This window comes from Artemia sp. Qi Xiang Cuo, chromosome 4 (assembly GCF_049724085.1).
Source record: "Artemia sp. Qi Xiang Cuo chromosome 4, ASM4972408v1, whole genome shotgun sequence".
In the NCBI taxonomy this organism is placed as follows: domain Eukaryota; kingdom Metazoa; phylum Arthropoda; class Branchiopoda; order Anostraca; family Artemiidae; genus Artemia; species Artemia sp. Qi Xiang Cuo.
In genome coordinates, this window is record NC_142797.1 from 42,702,253 (window position 1) to 42,710,610 (window position 8,358).

The 8,358-nt window shown below is 33.6% G+C and overlaps 1 non-coding gene across 1 annotated transcript; it reads right to left on the reverse strand.

Annotated features, from left to right (window-relative positions):
* Positions 1-2,337: 2,337 nt before the first annotated feature.
* On the reverse strand, positions 2,338-2,409 carry TRNAC-GCA (transfer RNA cysteine (anticodon GCA)). Its single transcript has one exon. It is a non-coding gene; the product is annotated as a tRNA-Cys (tRNA).
* Positions 2,410-8,358: the final 5,949 nt, after the last annotated feature.

Sequence of the window (8,358 nt, forward strand, 5' to 3'; positions counted from 1 at the left end):
AATCAAGAAAATTGACTTTAACCACGTTATTCTCCCCAAACGGGATATTTTTTTCTCTTTTCTTTTTTTCTTTTCCACAGATAACTTGGCACTGGAACATCGTAGAGGGTTGTTCAATAGCTCATTTTAAAGGAAATTAATTGGGTTAAAAACCTTTTGTAACTAAAATAAATTATTTCTAAAAGAGAATAAATTTTTCCACCAAAAACTGCATTTTCGATGTCTTTTCATACTGCAGTCTTTCAAACATAATCGTATACCAGCAGTAAGATTTGAACCCACGCCTCCGAAGAGACTGGTGGCTAACACCAGTGCCTTGGACCACTCGGCCAGGCTGCCTCTCATAAATAAATATATATGTGAATTTGGATTGCAGCAGTAGCTAGCAACCTAGTAAGAGACGATCAGTCCAATGCTAAGAAATATAACAAAACTCCTAAAATAGAGTCAGATCAAAACAAAAGTACATCATTAGAATTACCTTGTCTGAAACCCTACTAGATAAATAATGAATGTCATCATAGTTTTATGTTAGAGCTATGACGTGAATAGAAAAACACGAAATTATATTGTTGTTTCTGCAGAAGTCATGAAATCCGGGTTGCAGCGGTAGCTAGTAACCTTGTAAGAGACGATCACCTCCAATGTTAAGAAATATAAAAACCCGTAGCTCCTAAAAAAAGAGTCAGATCAAAACAAAAAGTACACCATTAGAACCGCCTTGTCCGAAACCCCTGCATAGTAAAATTTCTGTCCCTTGGCTTGAACAGCAAGGGAAATATATTGGCTTGAAAATCAAGAAAAGTGGCAGCTACTACAACATTCTGCCTAAACGGGATATTTTTTTCTTTTTTCTTTTTTTTTTCTTTTGTATCCAGAGATAGCTTGGCACTGGAACATCGTAGAGGATTGTTCAATAGCTCATTTTAAAGGAAATTAATTGTGTTAAAAATCTCTAGTAACTAAAATAAATTATTTCTAAAAGAGAATAAATTTTTCCACCAAAAACTGCATTTTGATGTCTTTTTACAATAAGGAACGAATTCTTCCCTCTATTATCTTACGTAGACAGCTTAACTACAGCATAGGCTTGTACATTTGTATTTAAAAAGTCAAGACATTTTTTACAGTAAAGAACGATCTCTCTCCCATACTAACTGATATATGGTGGTTCCAGGTGTATCCGGGTTGCAGCGGTAGCTAGCAACCTAGTAAGAGACGATCACGTCCAATGTTAAGTTATAATAAAGAACGAATATTTTACCGATTATCTACTAATTATGATAAAGAACGAACGCTAGCTCATAGTAACTGTATCCAGGTTGCAGTGGTAGCTAGGATTATAATAAAGAACGACCTCTTGCCTATACTAAATTTTATACGCCACTTAATTATAGTATAGGTTAGTAATTCAACAGATAGCATGGCACTGGAACATCGTAGAAAGTTGTTCAATGGCTCATTTTAAAGGAAATTAATTGGGTTAAAAACCTTTTGTAATTAAAACAAATTATTTTTATTACATTAAGAAATTTTAATTATGTTCCTTAAGAAATCATCATAAGTAAAAATTTCCCGTACGGAAATTGAACTCAAGCCTGCTGGGTGACAGCTATCCCAACCTCTAGACCATATAGGATATATTAAAATATCCGATTAATGAAGTTTATGTTAAAGAACAAATTATAAACATAATTAGCTGCCTGATTATTTGAGGATCGTCTCTTACTATTCCAAAGAAGAAAAAGCCGTAGGCTTTTTCCTGTTTGTAATTTATTTTATAATAAAGGATGAACTTTAGGCTTTACTAACTGAAAAGTTTAGTATTTTTATATAGTAAAGAACGAGCTCTAAATGATAGTTGTAGCTATAGCTGCAATCAAGTGAAAGACAAACCGAAGCATATAGTAACTAATTTTATAATAAAGAACGACCTCTTGCCTATACTAAATTTTATACGCCACTTAATTATAGTATAGGTTAGTAATTCAACAGATAGCTTGGCACTGGAATATCGTAGAGAGTTGTTCAATGGCTCATTTTAAAGAAAATTAATGGGGTTAAAATTTATAATATCCGGGTTGCAGCGGTAGCTAGCAACCTAGTAAGAGACGATCACGTCCAATGTTAATCCGGGTTGCAGCGGTAGCTAGCAACCTAGTAAGAGACGTTACATTAAAGAACGAACTTTCATCCATAGTAATTGAAGTATTATAAGAAATCATTATGTAGATAATGCATTTTCCTTAATGATTAATATTAGACATAAATTAAAATCTTGTTTGGGGTAAAAGAGCAGTGATTAGATTTTAAACCATAATTACTTTCGGAAAAATTAGGGCCCGACCGGATTCGAACCGGTGACCTATCGATCTGCAGTCGATGGCTCTACCTTTGAGCTACGAACCCTTTTTGTTAAGAGAGAATTAAAGATGTTTACATGAATATTAGACATAAATCAAATTACAGTATAGAACAAACTTCCAGCCCATAGTAACTAAAATAAGATTAAAATTAATGTTAAAGATTGATAAATGACATTTTTTTGTGAGGAGGATTTATATTAAAGAACGACCTCTTGCCTATACTAAATTTTATACGCCACTTAATTATAGTATAGTAATAGTATAGTATAGTATAGTATAGTATAGTAATAGTTATAGGCTAGTAATTCAACAGATAGCTTGGCACTGGAACATAGTAGAGAGTTGTTCAATGGCTCATTTAAAGAAAATTAATGGGGTTAAAAACTTCTTGTAATTAAAATAAATTATTTTTATTACATTAAGAAATTTTAATTATGTTCCTTAAGAAATCATCATAAGTTAAAATTTCCCATACAAAATTTGAACTCAAGCCAACTGGGTGAGAGCTATCCCAACCTCTAGACCATAAAGGATTTATTAAAATTACAGCATAGAACGATCTCTCGCCCATAGTAACTGATATACGGTGGTTCCAGGGGTAGCTATAAGCTATCCAGAATCTAGCAGTATCCGGGTTGCAGCAGTAGCTGTCACCCAGAATCTCTTTGCTTAACAACAAAGAAATCATGTAGGCTTGTTATTAAACCAGAACCTAACAAAAAATAAAACTAACAAGTGACAATCTTTTCTCACTTGGCAGTTGTTTTTTTAATTATTCTTCAATTTTTTGTTACTATGGACCTGGGCATGCCGTTTTCTAAGCAGAAGGTACGGCTGCGACCACGGTTTCTATTTCAGTTTGTTAATTCCGCATTATAATAAAGAACGACCTCTTGCCTATACTAAATTTTATACGTTACATCCGGGTTGCAGCGGTAGCTTTCAACCTAGTAAGAGACTATCACGTCCAATGTTAAGAAATATTTTACAATAAAGAACGAACTATTGCCTATACTAACTTGTATATGCAACTTAACTATATTATAGGCTTGTACAGTTTCATTTAAAGTTAATATGTTAAAAACTGCCTCAAATGGGGAATCGAACCCCGATCACACGCCTAACAAGCAGCTATGCTTCCTGTTTTACCATCGAAGACTTATGAAAATACATTAACGAACAAACTGCAGCCCATAGTAACTGAAGTAATAAAAGGAATCATTATATATATGATTTTTCCGGGTTGCAGCGGTAGCTAGCAACCTAGTAAGAGACGATCACGTCCAATGTTAAGAAATATAAAAACCCATAGTTCCTAACAAAGGAGTCAGATCAAAACAAAAAGTACACCATTAGAACCGCCTTGTCCGAAACCCCTGTATAGGAAACTTTCTGTCCCTTGGCTTGAACATCAAGGGAAATATATTGGATTGAAAATCAAGAAAATTGACTTTAACCACGTTATTCTCCCCAAACGGGATATTTTTTTTCTCTTTTCTTTTTTTTTCTTTTCCACAGATAGCTTGGAACTGGAACATCGTAGAGGGTTGTTCAATAGCTCATTTTAAAGGAAATTAATTGGGTTAAAAATCTATAGTAACTAAAATAAATTATTTCCAAAAGAGAATAGATTTTTCCACCAAAAACTGCATTTTTGATGTCTTTTCACACTGCAGTCTTTCAAACATAATCGTATACCAGCGGTAAGATTTGAACCCACGCCTCCGAAGAGACTGGTGGCTAACACCAGTGTCTTGGACCACTCGGCCAGGCTGCCTCTCATAAATAAATATATATGTGAATTTGGGTTGCAGCAGTAGCTAGCAACCTAGTAAGAGACGATCAGTCCCATGCTAAGAAATATAACAAAACTCCTAAAAACAGAGTAAGATCAAAACGAAAATACATCATTAGAACTACCTTGTCTGAAACCCTACTAGATAAATAATGAATGTCGTCATAGCTTTATATTAGAGCTATGACGTGAATAGAAAAACACGAAATTATATTGTTGTTTCTGATGACGTCATGAAATAATATCATTGCGCCATGACGTCAATAAAATCATTACGCCGTGACGTCATAATTACTACTTAAGAACGACAAAGATGTAAATTCTCTCAGTCTTGATTAGAATAATGGTTAGATCGAATTACATTATAGAACGAACTTCAGTTCATAGTAACTGAAATATTAAAAGAAGATCATTAGGAGATCATACATAAGGGATCGACACTTTACATTGGAATTTTTTAAGTATCGTCGGTATCAAAGGTTTTATTGATTTACATTAAGGGACGATCATTGCAATAACAAACCATTGCAGACTTAGGACTTAGTTAGCTACTTGATTTTTACAGTAATCCGGGTTGCAGCGGTAGCTAGCAACCTAGTAAGAGACGATCACCTCCAATGTTAAGAAATATAAAACCCCCCAACTCCTAAAAAAGAGTCAGATCAAAACAAAAAGTACACCATTAGAACCGCCTTTTCCGAAACCTCTATAAAGGAAACTTACCGCCCTTTGGCTTGAATAACAAAGAAAGTATATTGGCTTGAAAATGAAGAAAATTGACTTTTACCACGTTATTCTCCACAAACGGGATATTTTTTTCTTTCCGCTTGATTTTCCTCCTCAGCTAGCTGGGCACTGGAAAATCATAGAGAGCTATATAATTGCTCATTTTAAAGGAAATTGCAACATCTAGTGCCTTTTGTAATTAAAAATAAAATAGTTCTTTAAGTAGAATCAGTTTTGTCGAAAAAAATTGCATTTTTGATGTATTTTCATACTGAAGTCTTGTCAAAGATATTTGAATTTTGAAGCAATCAAACAGTTCATGGTTATGAACTCTATAGTAATAATAGCTACTTGTCTGAATTGTAACCGAAACTCCTGGAACCAAAATTTTCTTTTTTGACTTAATCGCTAAAATTATTATGTAAACTGCATCCGGGTTGCAGCGGTAGCTAGCAACCTAGTAAGAGACGATCACGTCCAATGTTAAGAAATATAAAAACCCATAGCTCCTAAAAAAGGAGTCAGATCAAATTCAAAAGTACACCATTTAAACCGCCTTGTCCGAAACCCCTGTATAGTAAACTTTCTGTCCCTTGGCTTGAACAGCAAGGGAAATATATTGGCTTGAAAATCAAGAAAAGTGGCAGCTACTACAACATTCTGCCTAAACGGGATATTTTTTTCTTTTTTTTTTATAATAAAGAACGAACGCTTGCTCATAGTAACTGAAATATTAATTAAAAGTAGTATATACATAAAGAATTTACAGTAATATAGTAAAGAACGATCTCTCGCCAATAGTAACTGATATACGGTGGCTCCAGGGGTAGCTACAAGTACATAAAAGGATCGATATGGTTCATCGTAAATGCAGAATATGTAAGTTTCATCAGATATAATTTCATGATCAAGATTGATCAATGACGTCATTATCATAGTTATTACCCAGATTGTCTCTTACTAATCCAATTAAGAAAAAGCCATAGGCTTTTTCCTGTTTGTAATTTCACAGTATCTTGATGTAGTGGTAGTCCGGTTTGTAGCAGTAGCATTACAATGAAACATAAATAGGGATTATGTAATTTCCAATAGTATCATGGCTGTAGATTACAGTAAAGAACGATCTCTCTCCCATACTAACTGATATATGGTGGTTCCAGGTGTTGTTACATAAAGGACGAATATAGCTCATCATAAATGGTGTTTGTCAATTATCCGGGTTGCAGCGGTAGCTAGCAACCTAGTCCGGGTTGCAGCGGTAGCTAGCAACCTAGTAAGAGATGGTTTTACAGTAAAGAACAAACTTCCAGCCCATAGTAACTAAAATAAAATTAATCCGGGTTAAAGCGGTAGCTAGCAACCTAGTAAGAGACGATGACGTCGAATGTTAAGAAATATAAAAACCCATAACTCCTAAAAAAAGAGTCAGATCAAAACAAAAAGTACACCATTAGAATCGCCTTGACCCAAATTCTTATATGGGAAAGTTACCGCCCTTTGGCTTGAATAACAAAGAAAATATATTGGCTTGAAAATCAAGAAAATTGACTTTAACCACGTTATTCTCCACAAAGGGGATATTTTTTTATTTCTTCTTCTTTTCAACAGATAGCTTGGCACTGGAACATCGTAGAGAGTTGTTCCATGGCTCATTTTAAAGGAAATTAATGGCGTTAAAAACTTTTTGTACTTAAAACAATGTATTTTTTAAATTGAATTAGTTTTTTACGAAAAATTGCATATTTCATATTAAAGATTGATCAATGACATCATAATCGTATACCAGTGGTAGGATTTAAACCCACACCTCCGAAGAGACTGGTGACTAACACCAGCGCCTTGGACCACTCGGCCAAGAAAAATATCCCACAAACGGGATATTTTTTTCTTTCTTCTTCTTCTTCTTGTTTTCCACAGGTAGCTTGGCACTGGGACATTGTAGAGAGTTGTTCAATGGCTCATTTTAAAGGAAATCTCTAGATCCAGTGCCATTTCTACTTAATTTTTTTTTTAATTAATTATTTCTTACGGAAAACTTATTTTTTTATTATAATAAAGAACGAACTCTATTATTTACCGATTATCTACTAATAACCATATATGACGTAATAAGTGACATGACGTAATATCTAAAACCTATTGTGTACTAATAACCAGATATGACTTAATGAGCGACGTGACGTAAAAATTAAAAAAATTAATCTTTATTTTATTTTCGTTTTTAGTTCAGAATCGCTAAAGTTATAAACTGCAAAAATATTTATGGTGTCTGAACAATAGTTTTAATCTTTTAATTTAGACTAGAAAAATACCTGAAAATTTAAAAATTAGTTTTACATTAAAAGACGATCATTGGAATAACAAACATTGGACTTAGTTAGGTAGTTGATTGTTTTAGGTTCGCTTCTTGCTATTTTATGATAAAGAACTAACTCTAGGCCATAGTAACTAATTTAATTTTGAAAAGAAAGAGTTACGGCAGATACTTAAATGGTAATGTAATTTATAACAAACAACGAACTCTAGCCTATACTAAATGGATTAAATAAAGCTAATATTTAAATAAGTCCATTAGAACTAACGACTGCATATATTGGACCTTTTTAACTACCTTTCAGTAAGGAACGAAGTCTATCTCATAGTAATTGATGCAACAGGGGTAAGAAAAAGAGGTCTATTGTGTATATGACGTCATTATAATGATGAAGTATTTCTTGCTTATACTAACTTGCATAGGAAACTTAACTATAGTTATGACTAAAGTATTTATATTATGATAAAGCAAAAATTTTCATCAAGTTTAGTCTTACCCATCAAAAGTTACGATCCTGAGAAAATTTGCCATATTTTCGAAAAAAGAAAAAACTACCCCTAAAAGTAATTGAATCAATGAATTATGTAAAGGATCCTTATAGTCAGTTATAAATGGAGGTTACGCAACCTTCATTGGTATTATGGCTGTGGAGATAGCCAAAACCTAGAAAAGAACATTTATTTAACTTTTGTAGCTGGCTAATTCTCTGATGAACACAAAGAATCAATAAGGTTCATTATAAATGGGGACTAAGTAAGTTTCAGTTCATGCAAGTTTCATAGAATATAGCTGAAATAAACCACAAACACAATACATTTAAGGAGACTTTCTCGTTTTAATACTTCTTTATTACAGATCAAAATAGAAAATCCAGAAAGCTATTTCACAACCAAAATAAATTTAGAAAAGGGCTCCTTAGCTGTACCTCTGCAAATATCCCTAGTGTGACTTGAAGATTCCCAAATGGGCTTTGCAGTTTGGGCAAGAATGAACAACGTTCATGCAAGATGGAATACAACATGGAATTAAACAGCAGCCAAACACACATCCAATGAGAGCAAGAATGCCTCCGCTTATCCAGGCAAGGAGACTTGGTTCTTCTCTAATAGACGTATCAATTTCAGTATTACAATGTGGACACACCATATGAGTAGGAT